At 54.6% G+C, this 9,688-nt stretch overlaps 32 non-coding genes across 32 annotated transcripts; all 32 read left to right on the top strand.

The window, feature by feature from the left end:
* The first annotated feature begins 172 nt into the window (after positions 1-172).
* LOC139659845 (5S ribosomal RNA) lies at positions 173-291 on the top strand. The gene has a single exon (XR_011696469.1). It is a non-coding gene; the product is annotated as a 5S ribosomal RNA (ribosomal RNA).
* A 181-nt stretch (positions 292-472) lies between these two features.
* LOC139659689 (5S ribosomal RNA) lies at positions 473-591 on the top strand. The gene has a single exon (XR_011696321.1). It is a non-coding gene; the product is annotated as a 5S ribosomal RNA (ribosomal RNA).
* A 181-nt stretch (positions 592-772) lies between these two features.
* On the top strand, positions 773-891 carry LOC139659819 (5S ribosomal RNA). Its single transcript, XR_011696443.1, has one exon. It is a non-coding gene; the product is annotated as a 5S ribosomal RNA (ribosomal RNA).
* Positions 892-1,080: 189 nt separating this feature from the next.
* On the top strand, positions 1,081-1,199 carry LOC139659848 (5S ribosomal RNA). The gene has a single exon (XR_011696472.1). It is a non-coding gene; the product is annotated as a 5S ribosomal RNA (ribosomal RNA).
* A 180-nt stretch (positions 1,200-1,379) lies between these two features.
* Positions 1,380-1,498, top strand: LOC139659877 (5S ribosomal RNA). Its single transcript, XR_011696500.1, has one exon. It is a non-coding gene; the product is annotated as a 5S ribosomal RNA (ribosomal RNA).
* A 181-nt stretch (positions 1,499-1,679) lies between these two features.
* On the top strand, positions 1,680-1,798 carry LOC139659870 (5S ribosomal RNA). The gene has a single exon (XR_011696494.1). It is a non-coding gene; the product is annotated as a 5S ribosomal RNA (ribosomal RNA).
* A 189-nt stretch (positions 1,799-1,987) lies between these two features.
* Positions 1,988-2,106, top strand: LOC139659688 (5S ribosomal RNA). The gene has a single exon (XR_011696320.1). It is a non-coding gene; the product is annotated as a 5S ribosomal RNA (ribosomal RNA).
* A 181-nt stretch (positions 2,107-2,287) lies between these two features.
* Positions 2,288-2,406, top strand: LOC139659687 (5S ribosomal RNA). Its single transcript, XR_011696319.1, has one exon. It is a non-coding gene; the product is annotated as a 5S ribosomal RNA (ribosomal RNA).
* Positions 2,407-2,588: 182 nt separating this feature from the next.
* On the top strand, positions 2,589-2,707 carry LOC139659847 (5S ribosomal RNA). The gene has a single exon (XR_011696471.1). It is a non-coding gene; the product is annotated as a 5S ribosomal RNA (ribosomal RNA).
* A 181-nt stretch (positions 2,708-2,888) lies between these two features.
* On the top strand, positions 2,889-3,007 carry LOC139659686 (5S ribosomal RNA). The gene has a single exon (XR_011696318.1). It is a non-coding gene; the product is annotated as a 5S ribosomal RNA (ribosomal RNA).
* Positions 3,008-3,188: 181 nt separating this feature from the next.
* On the top strand, positions 3,189-3,307 carry LOC139659851 (5S ribosomal RNA). Its single transcript, XR_011696475.1, has one exon. It is a non-coding gene; the product is annotated as a 5S ribosomal RNA (ribosomal RNA).
* Positions 3,308-3,494: 187 nt separating this feature from the next.
* On the top strand, positions 3,495-3,613 carry LOC139659684 (5S ribosomal RNA). Its single transcript, XR_011696316.1, has one exon. It is a non-coding gene; the product is annotated as a 5S ribosomal RNA (ribosomal RNA).
* Positions 3,614-3,795: 182 nt separating this feature from the next.
* Positions 3,796-3,914, top strand: LOC139659683 (5S ribosomal RNA). Its single transcript, XR_011696315.1, has one exon. It is a non-coding gene; the product is annotated as a 5S ribosomal RNA (ribosomal RNA).
* Positions 3,915-4,096: 182 nt separating this feature from the next.
* Positions 4,097-4,216, top strand: LOC139659879 (5S ribosomal RNA). Its single transcript, XR_011696502.1, has one exon. It is a non-coding gene; the product is annotated as a 5S ribosomal RNA (ribosomal RNA).
* Positions 4,217-4,397: 181 nt separating this feature from the next.
* LOC139659682 (5S ribosomal RNA) lies at positions 4,398-4,516 on the top strand. The gene has a single exon (XR_011696314.1). It is a non-coding gene; the product is annotated as a 5S ribosomal RNA (ribosomal RNA).
* A 181-nt stretch (positions 4,517-4,697) lies between these two features.
* LOC139659681 (5S ribosomal RNA) lies at positions 4,698-4,816 on the top strand. The gene has a single exon (XR_011696313.1). It is a non-coding gene; the product is annotated as a 5S ribosomal RNA (ribosomal RNA).
* Positions 4,817-5,003: 187 nt separating this feature from the next.
* LOC139659854 (5S ribosomal RNA) lies at positions 5,004-5,122 on the top strand. The gene has a single exon (XR_011696478.1). It is a non-coding gene; the product is annotated as a 5S ribosomal RNA (ribosomal RNA).
* Positions 5,123-5,309: 187 nt separating this feature from the next.
* Positions 5,310-5,428, top strand: LOC139659680 (5S ribosomal RNA). The gene has a single exon (XR_011696312.1). It is a non-coding gene; the product is annotated as a 5S ribosomal RNA (ribosomal RNA).
* Positions 5,429-5,610: 182 nt separating this feature from the next.
* LOC139659679 (5S ribosomal RNA) lies at positions 5,611-5,729 on the top strand. The gene has a single exon (XR_011696311.1). It is a non-coding gene; the product is annotated as a 5S ribosomal RNA (ribosomal RNA).
* A 186-nt stretch (positions 5,730-5,915) lies between these two features.
* On the top strand, positions 5,916-6,034 carry LOC139659832 (5S ribosomal RNA). The gene has a single exon (XR_011696456.1). It is a non-coding gene; the product is annotated as a 5S ribosomal RNA (ribosomal RNA).
* A 181-nt stretch (positions 6,035-6,215) lies between these two features.
* Positions 6,216-6,334, top strand: LOC139659678 (5S ribosomal RNA). The gene has a single exon (XR_011696310.1). It is a non-coding gene; the product is annotated as a 5S ribosomal RNA (ribosomal RNA).
* A 181-nt stretch (positions 6,335-6,515) lies between these two features.
* Positions 6,516-6,634, top strand: LOC139659677 (5S ribosomal RNA). The gene has a single exon (XR_011696309.1). It is a non-coding gene; the product is annotated as a 5S ribosomal RNA (ribosomal RNA).
* A 186-nt stretch (positions 6,635-6,820) lies between these two features.
* LOC139659676 (5S ribosomal RNA) lies at positions 6,821-6,939 on the top strand. The gene has a single exon (XR_011696308.1). It is a non-coding gene; the product is annotated as a 5S ribosomal RNA (ribosomal RNA).
* Positions 6,940-7,125: 186 nt separating this feature from the next.
* LOC139659674 (5S ribosomal RNA) lies at positions 7,126-7,244 on the top strand. The gene has a single exon (XR_011696307.1). It is a non-coding gene; the product is annotated as a 5S ribosomal RNA (ribosomal RNA).
* Positions 7,245-7,430: 186 nt separating this feature from the next.
* Positions 7,431-7,549, top strand: LOC139659672 (5S ribosomal RNA). Its single transcript, XR_011696305.1, has one exon. It is a non-coding gene; the product is annotated as a 5S ribosomal RNA (ribosomal RNA).
* Positions 7,550-7,735: 186 nt separating this feature from the next.
* Positions 7,736-7,854, top strand: LOC139659671 (5S ribosomal RNA). Its single transcript, XR_011696304.1, has one exon. It is a non-coding gene; the product is annotated as a 5S ribosomal RNA (ribosomal RNA).
* Positions 7,855-8,040: 186 nt separating this feature from the next.
* On the top strand, positions 8,041-8,159 carry LOC139659670 (5S ribosomal RNA). Its single transcript, XR_011696303.1, has one exon. It is a non-coding gene; the product is annotated as a 5S ribosomal RNA (ribosomal RNA).
* A 182-nt stretch (positions 8,160-8,341) lies between these two features.
* On the top strand, positions 8,342-8,460 carry LOC139659669 (5S ribosomal RNA). The gene has a single exon (XR_011696302.1). It is a non-coding gene; the product is annotated as a 5S ribosomal RNA (ribosomal RNA).
* A 186-nt stretch (positions 8,461-8,646) lies between these two features.
* LOC139659668 (5S ribosomal RNA) lies at positions 8,647-8,765 on the top strand. The gene has a single exon (XR_011696301.1). It is a non-coding gene; the product is annotated as a 5S ribosomal RNA (ribosomal RNA).
* Positions 8,766-8,946: 181 nt separating this feature from the next.
* Positions 8,947-9,065, top strand: LOC139659667 (5S ribosomal RNA). The gene has a single exon (XR_011696300.1). It is a non-coding gene; the product is annotated as a 5S ribosomal RNA (ribosomal RNA).
* A 186-nt stretch (positions 9,066-9,251) lies between these two features.
* Positions 9,252-9,370, top strand: LOC139659666 (5S ribosomal RNA). Its single transcript, XR_011696299.1, has one exon. It is a non-coding gene; the product is annotated as a 5S ribosomal RNA (ribosomal RNA).
* A 181-nt stretch (positions 9,371-9,551) lies between these two features.
* On the top strand, positions 9,552-9,670 carry LOC139659665 (5S ribosomal RNA). The gene has a single exon (XR_011696298.1). It is a non-coding gene; the product is annotated as a 5S ribosomal RNA (ribosomal RNA).
* Positions 9,671-9,688: the final 18 nt, after the last annotated feature.

Raw genomic sequence — 9,688 nt, 5'->3', positions numbered from 1 at the left:
CTTGAGACAGGGCTCCGGATTGCAGAGCTGACAAGCGGCCGCGCTTGCTAGCTAGCTGCAACATGTTGCCTCCGCTTGTTGTTTGGGAGCCTGGCCTTTGCGCTCTCCTTCCGCTGTTTGTTGAAGGTTGGTCTTGCCATCTATAAAAGGCCCTTCTGTTAGTCCGTCTGTGGCTTACGGCCACACCAACCTGAGCGCGCCCGATCTCGTCAGATCTCGGAAGCTAAGCAGGTTCGGGCCTGGTTAGTACTTGGATGGGAGACCGACTGGGAATACCAGGTGCTGTAAGCCTTTTTTTTTCTTGAGACAGGGCTCCGGATTGCAGAGCTGACAAGCGGCCGCGCTTGCTAGCTAGCTGCAACATGTTGCCTCCGCTTGTTGTTTGGGAGCCTGGCCTTTGCGCTCTCCTTCCGCTGTTTGTTGAAGGTTGGTCTTGCCATCTATAAAAGGCCCTTCTGTTAGTCCGTCTGTGGCTTACGGCCACACCAACCTGAGCGCGCCCGATCTCGTCAGATCTCGGAAGCTAAGCAGGTTCGGGCCTGGTTAGTACTTGGATGGGAGACCGCCTGGGAATACCAGGTGCTGTAAGCCTTTTTTTTTCTTGAGACAGGGCTCCGGATTGCAGAGCTGACAAGCGGCCGCGCTTGCTAGCTAGCTGCAACATGTTGCCTCCGCTTGTTGTTTGGGAGCCTGGCCTTTGCGCTCTCCTTCCGCTGTTTGTTGAAGGTTGGTCTTGCCATCTATAAAAGGCCCTTCTGTTAGTCCGTCTGTGGCTTACGGCCACACCAACCTGAGCACGCCCGATCTCGTCAGATCTCGGAAGCTAAGCAGGTTCGGGCCTGGTTAGTACTTGGATGGGAGACCGCCTGGGAATACCAGGTGCTGTAAGCCTTTTTTTTTTTTTTTTCTTGAGACAGGGCTAAGGATTGCAGAGCTGACAAGCGGCCGCGCTTGCTAGCTAGCTGCAACATGTTGCCTCCGCTTGTTGTTTGGGAGCCTGGCCTTTGCGCTCTCCTTCCGCTGTTTGTTGAAGGTTGGTCTTGCCATCTATAAAAGGCCCCTTCTGTTAGTCCGTCTGTGGCTTACGGCCACACCAACCTGAGCGCGCCTGATCTCGTCAGATCTCGGAAGCTAAGCAGGTTCGGGCCTGGTTAGTACTTGGATGGGAGACCGCCTGGGAATACCAGGTGCTGTAAGCCTTTTTTTTCTTGAGACAGGGCTCCGGATTGCAGAGCTGACAAGCGGCCGCGCTTGCTAGCTAGCTGCAACATGTTGCCTCCGCTTGTTGTTTGGGAGCCTGGCCTTTGCGCTCTCCTTCCGCTGTTTGTTGTAGGTTGGTCTTGCCATCTATAAAAGGCCCTTCTGTTAGTCCGTCTGTGGCTTACGGCCACACCAACCTGAGCGCGCCCGATCTCGTCAGATCTCGGAAGCTAAGCAGGTTCGGGCCTGGTTAGTACTTGGATGGGAGACCGCCTGGGAATACCACGTGCTGTAAGCCTTTTTTTTTCTTGAGACAGGGCTCCGGATTGCAGAGCTGACAAGCGGCCGCGCTTGCTAGCTAGCTGCAACATGTTGCCTCCGCTTGTTGTTTGGGAGCCTGGCCTTTGCGCTCTCCTTCCGCTGTTTGTTGAAGGTTGGTCTTGCCATCTATAAAAGGCCCTTCTGTTAGTCCGTCTGTGGCTTACGGCCACACCAACCTGAGCGCGCCAGATCTCGTCAGATCTCGGAAGCTAAGCAGGTTCGGGCCTGGTTAGTACTTGGATGGGAGACCGCCTGGGAATACCAGGTGCTGTAAGCCTTTTTTTTTTTTTTTTTCTTGAGACAGGGCTCCGGATTGCAGAGCTGACAAGCGGCCGCGCTTGCTAGCTAGCTGCAACATGTTGCCTCCGCTTGTTGTTTGGGAGCCTGGCCTTTGCGCTCTCCTTCCGCTGTTTGTTGAAGGTTGGTCTTGCCATCTATAAAAGGCCCTTCTGTTAGTCCGTCTGTGGCTTACGGCCACACCAACCTGAGCGCGCCCGATCTCGTCAGATCTCGGAAGCTAAGCAGGTTCGGGCCTGGTTAGTACTTGGATGGGAGACCGCCTGGGAATACCAGGTGCTGTAAGCCTTTTTTTTTCTTGAGACAGGGCTCCGGATTGCAGAGCTGACAAGCGGCCGCGCTTGCTAGCTAGCTGCAACATGTTGCCTCCGCTTGTTGTTTGGGAGCCTGGCCTTTGCGCTCTCCTTCCGCTGTTTGTTGAAGGTTGGTCTTGCCATCTATAAAAGGCCCTTCTGTTAGTCCGTCTGTGGCTTACGGCCACACCAACCTGAGCGCGCCCGATCTCGTCAGATCTCGGAAGCTAAGCAGGTTCGGGCCTGGTTAGTACTTGGATGGGAGACCGCCTGGGAATACCAGGTGCTGTAAGCCTTTTTTTTTTCTTGAGACAGGGCTCCGGATTGCAGAGCTGACAAGCGGCCGCGCTTGCTAGCTAGCTGCAACATGTTGCCTCCGCTTGTTGTTTGGGAGCCTGGCCTTTGCGCTCTCCTTCCGCTGTTTGTTGAAGGTTGGTCTTGCCATCTATAAAAGGCCCTTCTGTTAGTCCGTCTGTGGCTTACGGCCACACCAACCTGAGCGCGCCTGATCTCGTCAGATCTCGGAAGCTAAGCAGGTTCGGGCCTGGTTAGTACTTGGATGGGAGACCGCCTGGGAATACCAGGTGCTGTAAGCCTTTTTTTTTCTTGAGACAGGGCTCCGGATTGCAGAGCTGACAAGCGGCCGCGCTTGCTAGCTAGCTGCAACATGTTGCCTCCGCTTGTTGTTTGGGAGCCTGGCCTTTGCGCTCTCCTTCCGCTGTTTGTTGTAGGTTGGTCTTGCCATCTATAAAAGGCCCTTCTGTTAGTCCGTCTGTGGCTTACGGCCACACCAACCTGAGCGCGCCCGATCTCGTCAGATCTCGGAAGCTAAGCAGGTTCGGGCCTGGTTAGTACTTGGATGGGAGACCGCCTGGGAATACCAGGTGCTGTAAGCCTTTTTTTTTCTTGAGACAGGGCTCCGGATTGCAGAGCTGACAAGCGGCCGCGCTTGCTAGCTAGCTGCAACATGTTGCCTCCGCTTGTTGTTTGGGAGCCTGGCCTTTGCGCTCTCCTTCCGCTGTTTGTTGAAGGTTGGTCTTGCCATCTATAAAAGGCCCTTCTGTTAGTCCGTCTGTGGCTTACGGCCACACCAACCTGAGCGCGCCAGATCTCGTCAGAACTCGGAAGCTAAGCAGGTTCGGGCCTGGTTAGTACTTGGATGGGAGACCGCCTGGGAATACCAGGTGCTGTAAGCCTTTTTTTTTTTTTTTCTTGAGACAGGGCTCCGGATTGCAGAGCTGACAAGCGGCCGCGCTTGCTAGCTAGCTGCAACATGTTGCCTCCGCTTGTTGTTTGGGAGCCTGGCCTTTGCGCTCTCCTTCCGCTGTTTGTTGAAGGTTGGTCTTGCCATCTATAAAAGGCCCTTCTGTTAGTCCGTCTGTGGCTTACGGCCACACCAACCTGAGCGCGCCCGATCTCGTCAGATCTCGGAAGCTAAGCAGGTTCGGGCCTGGTTAGTACTTGGATGGGAGACCGCCTGGGAATACCAGGTGCTGTAAGCCTTTTTTTTTTCTTGAGACAGGGCTCCGGATTGCAGAGCTGACAAGCGGCCGCGCTTGCTAGCTAGCTGCAACATGTTGCCTCCGCTTGTTGTTTGGGAGCCTGGCCTTTGCGCTCTCCTTCCGCTGTTTGTTGAAGGTTGGTCTTGCCATCTATAAAAGGCCCTTCTGTTAGTCCGTCTGTGGCTTACGGCCACACCAACCTGAGCGCGCCCGATCTCGTCAGATCTCGGAAGCTAAGCAGGTTCGGGCCTGGTTAGTACTTGGATGGGAGACCGCCTGGGAATACCAGGTGCTGTAAGCCTTTTTTTTTTCTTGAGACAGGGCTCCGGATTGCAGAGCTGACAAGCGGCCGCGCTTGCTAGCTAGCTGCAACATGTTGCCTCCGCTTGTTGTTTGGGAGCCTGGCCTTTGCGCTCTCCTTCCGCTGTTTGTTGAAGGTTGGTCTTGCCATCTATAAAAGGCCCTTCTGTTAGTCCGTCTGTGGCTTACGGCCACACCAACCTGAGCGCGCCCGATCTCGTCAGATCTCGGAAGCTAAGCAGGTTCGGGACCTGGTTAGTACTTGGATGGGAGACCGCCTGGGAATACCAGGTGCTGTAAGCCTTTTTTTTTCTTGAGACAGGGCTCCGGATTGCAGAGCTGACAAGCGGCCGCGCTTGCTAGCTAGCTGCAACATGTTGCCTCCGCTTGTTGTTTGGGAGCCTGGCCTTTGCGCTCTCCTTCCGCTGTTTGTTGAAGGTTGGTCTTGCCATCTATAAAAGGCCCTTCTGTTAGTCCGTCTGTGGCTTACGGCCACACCAACCTGAGCGCGCCCGATCTCGTCAGATCTCGGAAGCTAAGCAGGTTCGGGCCTGGTTAGTACTTGGATGGGAGACCGCCTGGGAATACCAGGTGCTGTAAGCCTTTTTTTTTTTTTTTTTCTTGAGACAGGGCTCCGGATTGCAGAGCTGACAAGCGGCCGCGCTTGCTGCAACATGTTGCCTCCGCTTGTTGTTTGGGAGCCTGGCCTTTGCGCTCTCCTTCCGCTGTTTGTTGAAGGTTGGTCTTGCCATCTATAAAAGGCCCTTCTGTTAGTCCGTCTGTGGCTTACGGCCACACCAACCTGAGCGCGCCCGATCTCGTCAGATCTCGGAAGCTAAGCAGGTTCGGGCCTGGTTAGTACTTGGATGGGAGACCGCCTGGGAATACCAGGTGCTGTAAGCCTTTTTTTTTTTTTTTCTTGAGACAGGGCTCCGGATTGCAGAGCTGACAAGCGGCCGCGCTTGCTAGCTAGCTGCAACATGTTGCCTCCGCTTGTTGTTTGGGAGCCTGGCCTTTGCGCTCTCCTTCCGCTGTTTGTTGAAGGTTGGTCTTGCCATCTATAAAAGGCCCTTCTGTTAGTCCGTCTGTGGCTTACGGCCACACCAACCTGAGCGCGTCCGATCTCGTCAGATCTCGGAAGCTAAGCAGGTTCGGGCCTGGTTAGTACTTGGATGGGAGACCGCCTGGGAATACCAGGTGCTGTAAGCCTTTTTTTTTTTTTTTCTTGAGACAGGGCTCCGGATTGCAGAGCTGACAAGCGGCCGCGCTTGCTAGCTAGCTGCAACATGTTGCCTCCGCTTGTTGTTTGGGAGCCTGGCCTTTGCGCTCTCCTTCCGCTGTTTGTTGAAGGTTGGTCTTGCCATCTATAAAAGGCCCTTCTGTTAGTCCGTCTGTGGCTTACGGCCACACCAACCTGAGCGCGCCCGATCTCGTCAGATCTCGGAAGCTAAGCAGGTTCGGGCCTGGTTAGTACTTGGATGGGAGACCGCCTGGGAATACCAGGTGCTGTAAGCCTTTTTTTTTTCTTGAGACAGGGCTCCGGATTGCAGAGCTGACAAGCGGCCGCGCTTGCTAGCTAGCTGCAACATGTTGCCTCCGCTTGTTGTTTGGGAGCCTGGCCTTTGCGCTCTCCTTCCGCTGTTTGTTGAAGGTTGGTCTTGCCATCTATAAAAGGCCCTTCTGTTAGTCCGTCTGTGGCTTACGGCCACACCAACCTGAGCGCGCCCGATCTCGTCAGATCTCGGAAGCTAAGCAGGTTCGGGCCTGGTTAGTACTTGGATGGGAGACCGCCTGGGAATACCAGGTGCTGTAAGCCTTTTTTTTTTTTTTCTTGAGACAGGGCTAAGGATTGCAGAGCTGACAAGCGGCCGCGCTTGCTAGCTAGCTGCAACATGTTGCCTCCGCTTGTTGTTTGGGAGCCTGGCCTTTGCGCTCTCCTTCCGCTGTTTGTTGAAGGTTGGTCTTGCCATCTATAAAAGGCCCTTCTGTTAGTCCGTCTGTGGCTTACGGCCACACCAACCTGAGCGCGCCCGATCTCGTCAGATCTCGGAAGCTAAGCAGGTTCGGGCCTGGTTAGTACTTGGATGGGAGACCGCCTGGGAATACCAGGTGCCGTAAGCCTTTTTTTTTCTTGAGACAGGGCTCCGGATTGCAGAGCTGACAAGCGGCCGCGCTTGCTAGCTAGCTGCAACATGTTGCCTCCGCTTGTTGTTTGGGAGCCTGGCCTTTGCGCTCTCCTTCCGCTGTTTGTTGAAGGTTGGTCTTGCCATCTATAAAAGGCCCTTCTGTTAGTCCGTCTGTGGCTTACGGCCACACCAACCTGAGCGCGCCCGATCTCGTCAGATCTCGGAAGCTAAGCAGGTTCGGGCCTGGTTAGTACTTGGATGGGAGACCGCCTGGGAATACCAGGTGCTGTAAGCCTTTTTTTTTCTTGAGACAGGGCTCAGGATTGCAGAGCTGACAAGCGGCCGCGCTTGCTAGCTAGCTGCAACATGTTGCCTCCGCTTGTTGTTTGGGAGCCTGGCCTTTGCGCTCTCCTTCCGCTGTTTGTTGAAGGTTGGTCTTGCCATCTATAAAAGGCCCTTCTGTTAGTCCGTCTGTGGCTTACGGCCACACCAACCTGAGCGCGCCCGATCTCGTCAGATCTCGGAAGCTAAGCAGGTTCGGGCCTGGTTAGTACTTGGATGGGAGACCGCCTGGGAATACCAGGTGCTGTAAGCCTTTTTTTTTTTTTTCTTGAGACAGGGCTAAGGATTGCAGAGCTGACAAGCGGCCGCGCTTGCTAGCTAGCTGCAACATGTTGCCTCCGCTTGTTGTTTGGGAGCCTGGCCTTTGCGCTCTCCTTCCGCTGTTTGTTGAAGGTTGGTCTTGCCATCTATAAAAGGCCCTTCTGTTAGTCCGTCTGTGGCTTACGGCCACACCAACCTGAGCGCGCCCGATCTCGTCAGATCTCGGAAGCTAAGCAGGTTCGGGCCTGGTTAGTACTTGGATGGGAGACCGCCTGGGAATACCAGGTGCTGTAAGCCTTTTTTTTTTTTTTCTTGAGACAGGGCTAAGGATTGCAGAGCTGACAAGCGGCCGCGCTTGCTAGCTAGCTGCAACATGTTGCCTCCGCTTGTTGTTTGGGAGCCTGGCCTTTGCGCTCTCCTTCCGCTGTTTGTTGAAGGTTGGTCTTGCCATCTATAAAAGGCCCTTCTGTTAGTCCGTCTGTGGCTTACGGCCACACCAACCTGAGCGCGCCCGATCTCGTCAGATCTCGGAAGCTAAGCAGGTTCGGGCCTGGTTAGTACTTGGATGGGAGACCGCCTGGGAATACCAGGTGCTGTAAGCCTTTTTTTTTTTTTTCTTGAGACAGGGCTAAGGATTGCAGAGCTGACAAGCGGCCGCGCTTGCTAGCTAGCTGCAACATGTTGCCTCCGCTTGTTGTTTGGGAGCCTGGCCTTTGCGCTCTCCTTCCGCTGTTTGTTGAAGGTTGGTCTTGCCATCTATAAAAGGCCCTTCTGTTAGTCCGTCTGTGGCTTACGGCCACACCAACCTGAGCGCGCCCGATCTCGTCAGATCTCGGAAGCTAAGCAGGTTCGGGCCTGGTTAGTACTTGGATGGGAGACCGCCTGGGAATACCAGGTGCTGTAAGCCTTTTTTTTTTTTTTCTTGAGACAGGGCTAAGGATTGCAGAGCTGACAAGCGGCCGCGCTTGCTAGCTAGCTGCAACATGTTGCCTCCGCTTGTTGTTTGGGAGCCTGGCCTTTGCGCTCTCCTTCCGCTGTTTGTTGAAGGTTGGTCTTGCCATCTATAAAAGGCCCTTCTGTTAGTCCGTCTGTGGCTTACGGCCACACCAACCTGAGCGCGCCCGATCTCGTCAGATCTCGGAAGCTAAGCAGGTTCGGGCCTGGTTAGTACTTGGATGGGAGACCGCCTGGGAATACCAGGTGCTGTAAGCCTTTTTTTTTTTTTTCTTGAGACAGGGCTAAGGATTGCAGAGCTGACAAGCGGCCGCGCTTGCTAGCTAGCTGCAACATGTTGCCTCCGCTTGTTGTTTGGGAGCCTGGCCTTTGCGCTCTCCTTCCGCTGTTTGTTGAAGGTTGGTCTTGCCATCTATAAAAGGCCCTTCTGTTAGTCCGTCTGTGGCTTACGGCCACACCAACCTGAGCGCGCCCGATCTCGTCAGATCTCGGAAGCTAAGCAGGTTCGGGCCTGGTTAGTACTTGGATGGGAGACCGCCTGGGAATACCAGGTGCTGTAAGCCTTTTTTTTTTCTTGAGACAGGGCTCCGGATTGCAGAGCTGACAAGCGGCCGCGCTTGCTAGCTAGCTGCAACATGTTGCCTCCGCTTGTTGTTTGGGAGCCTGGCCTTTGCGCTCTCCTTCCGCTGTTTGTTGAAGGTTGGTCTTGCCATCTATAAAAGGCCCTTCTGTTAGTCCGTCTGTGGCTTACGGCCACACCAACCTGAGCGCGCCCGATCTCGTCAGATCTCGGAAGCTAAGCAGGTTCGGGCCTGGTTAGTACTTGGATGGGAGACCGCCTGGGAATACCAGGTGCTGTAAGCCTTTTTTTTTTTTTTCTTGAGACAGGGCTAAGGATTGCAGAGCTGACAAGCGGCCGCGCTTGCTAGCTAGCTGCAACATGTTGCCTCCGCTTGTTGTTTGGGAGCCTGGCCTTTGCACTCTCCTTCCGCTGTTTGTTGAAGGTTGGTCTTGCCATCTATAAAAGGCCCTTCTGTTAGTCCGTCTGTGGCTTACGGCCACACCAACCTGAGCGCGCCCGATCTCGTCAGATCTCGGAAGCTAAGCAGGTTCGGGCCTGGTTAGTACTTGGATGGGAGACCGCCTGGGAATACCAGGTGCTGTAAGCCTTTTTTTTTCTTGAGACAGGGCTCCGGATTGCAGAGCTGACAAGCGGCCGCGCTTGCTAGCTAGCTGCAACATGTTGCCTCCGCTTGTTGTTTGGGAGCCTGGCCTTTGCGCTCTCCTTCCGCTGTTTGTTGAAGGTTGGTCTTGCCATCTATAAAAGGCCCTTCTGTTAGTCCGTCTGTGGCTTACGGCCACACCAACCTGAGCGCGCCCGATCTCGTCAGATCTCGGAAGCTAAGCAGGTTCGGGCCTGGTTAGTACTTGGATGGGAGACCGCCTGGGAATACCAGGTGCTGTAAGCCTTTTTTTTTTTTTTCTTGAGACAGGGCTAAGGATTGCAGAGCTGACAAGCGGCCGCGCTTGCTAGCTAGCTGCAACATGTTGCCTCCGCTTGTTGTTTGGGAGCCTGGCCTTTGCGCTCTCCTTCCGCTGTTTGTTGAAGGTTGGTCTTGCCATCTATAAAAGGCCCTTCTGTTAGTCCGTCTGTGGCTTACGGCCACACCAACCTGAGCGCGCCCGATCTCGTCAGATCTCGGAAGCTAAGCAGGTTCGGGCCTGGTTAGTACTTGGATGGGAGACCGCCTGGGAATACCAGGTGCTGTAAGCCTTTTTTTTTCTTGAGACAGGGCTCCGGATTGCAGAGCTGACAAGCGGCCGCGCTTGCTAGCTAGCTGCAACATGTTGCCTCCGCTTGTTGTTTGGGAGCCTGGCCTTTGCGCTCTCCTTCCGCTGTTTGTTGAAGGTTGGTCTTGCCATCTATAAAAGGCCCTTCTGTTAGTCCGTCTGTGGCTTACGGCCACACCAACCTGAGCGCGCCCGATCTCGTCAGATCTCGGAAGCTAAGCAGGTTCGGGCCTGGTTAGTACTTGGATGGGAGACCGCCTGGGAATACCAGGTGCTGTAAGCCTTTTTTTTTCTTGAGACA

Source organism: Centroberyx affinis, unplaced genomic scaffold, assembly GCF_046629955.1.
Source record: "Centroberyx affinis isolate AG114_WGS23_722 - 3 ecotype Tasmania unplaced genomic scaffold, CSIRO-AGI_Caff_v1 ptg003150l_1, whole genome shotgun sequence".
NCBI lineage: Eukaryota > Metazoa > Chordata > Actinopteri > Beryciformes > Berycidae > Centroberyx > Centroberyx affinis.
The sequence above is the reverse complement of the archived record's forward strand: the minus strand, read 5'-3'. Positions and strand labels throughout refer to the sequence as shown.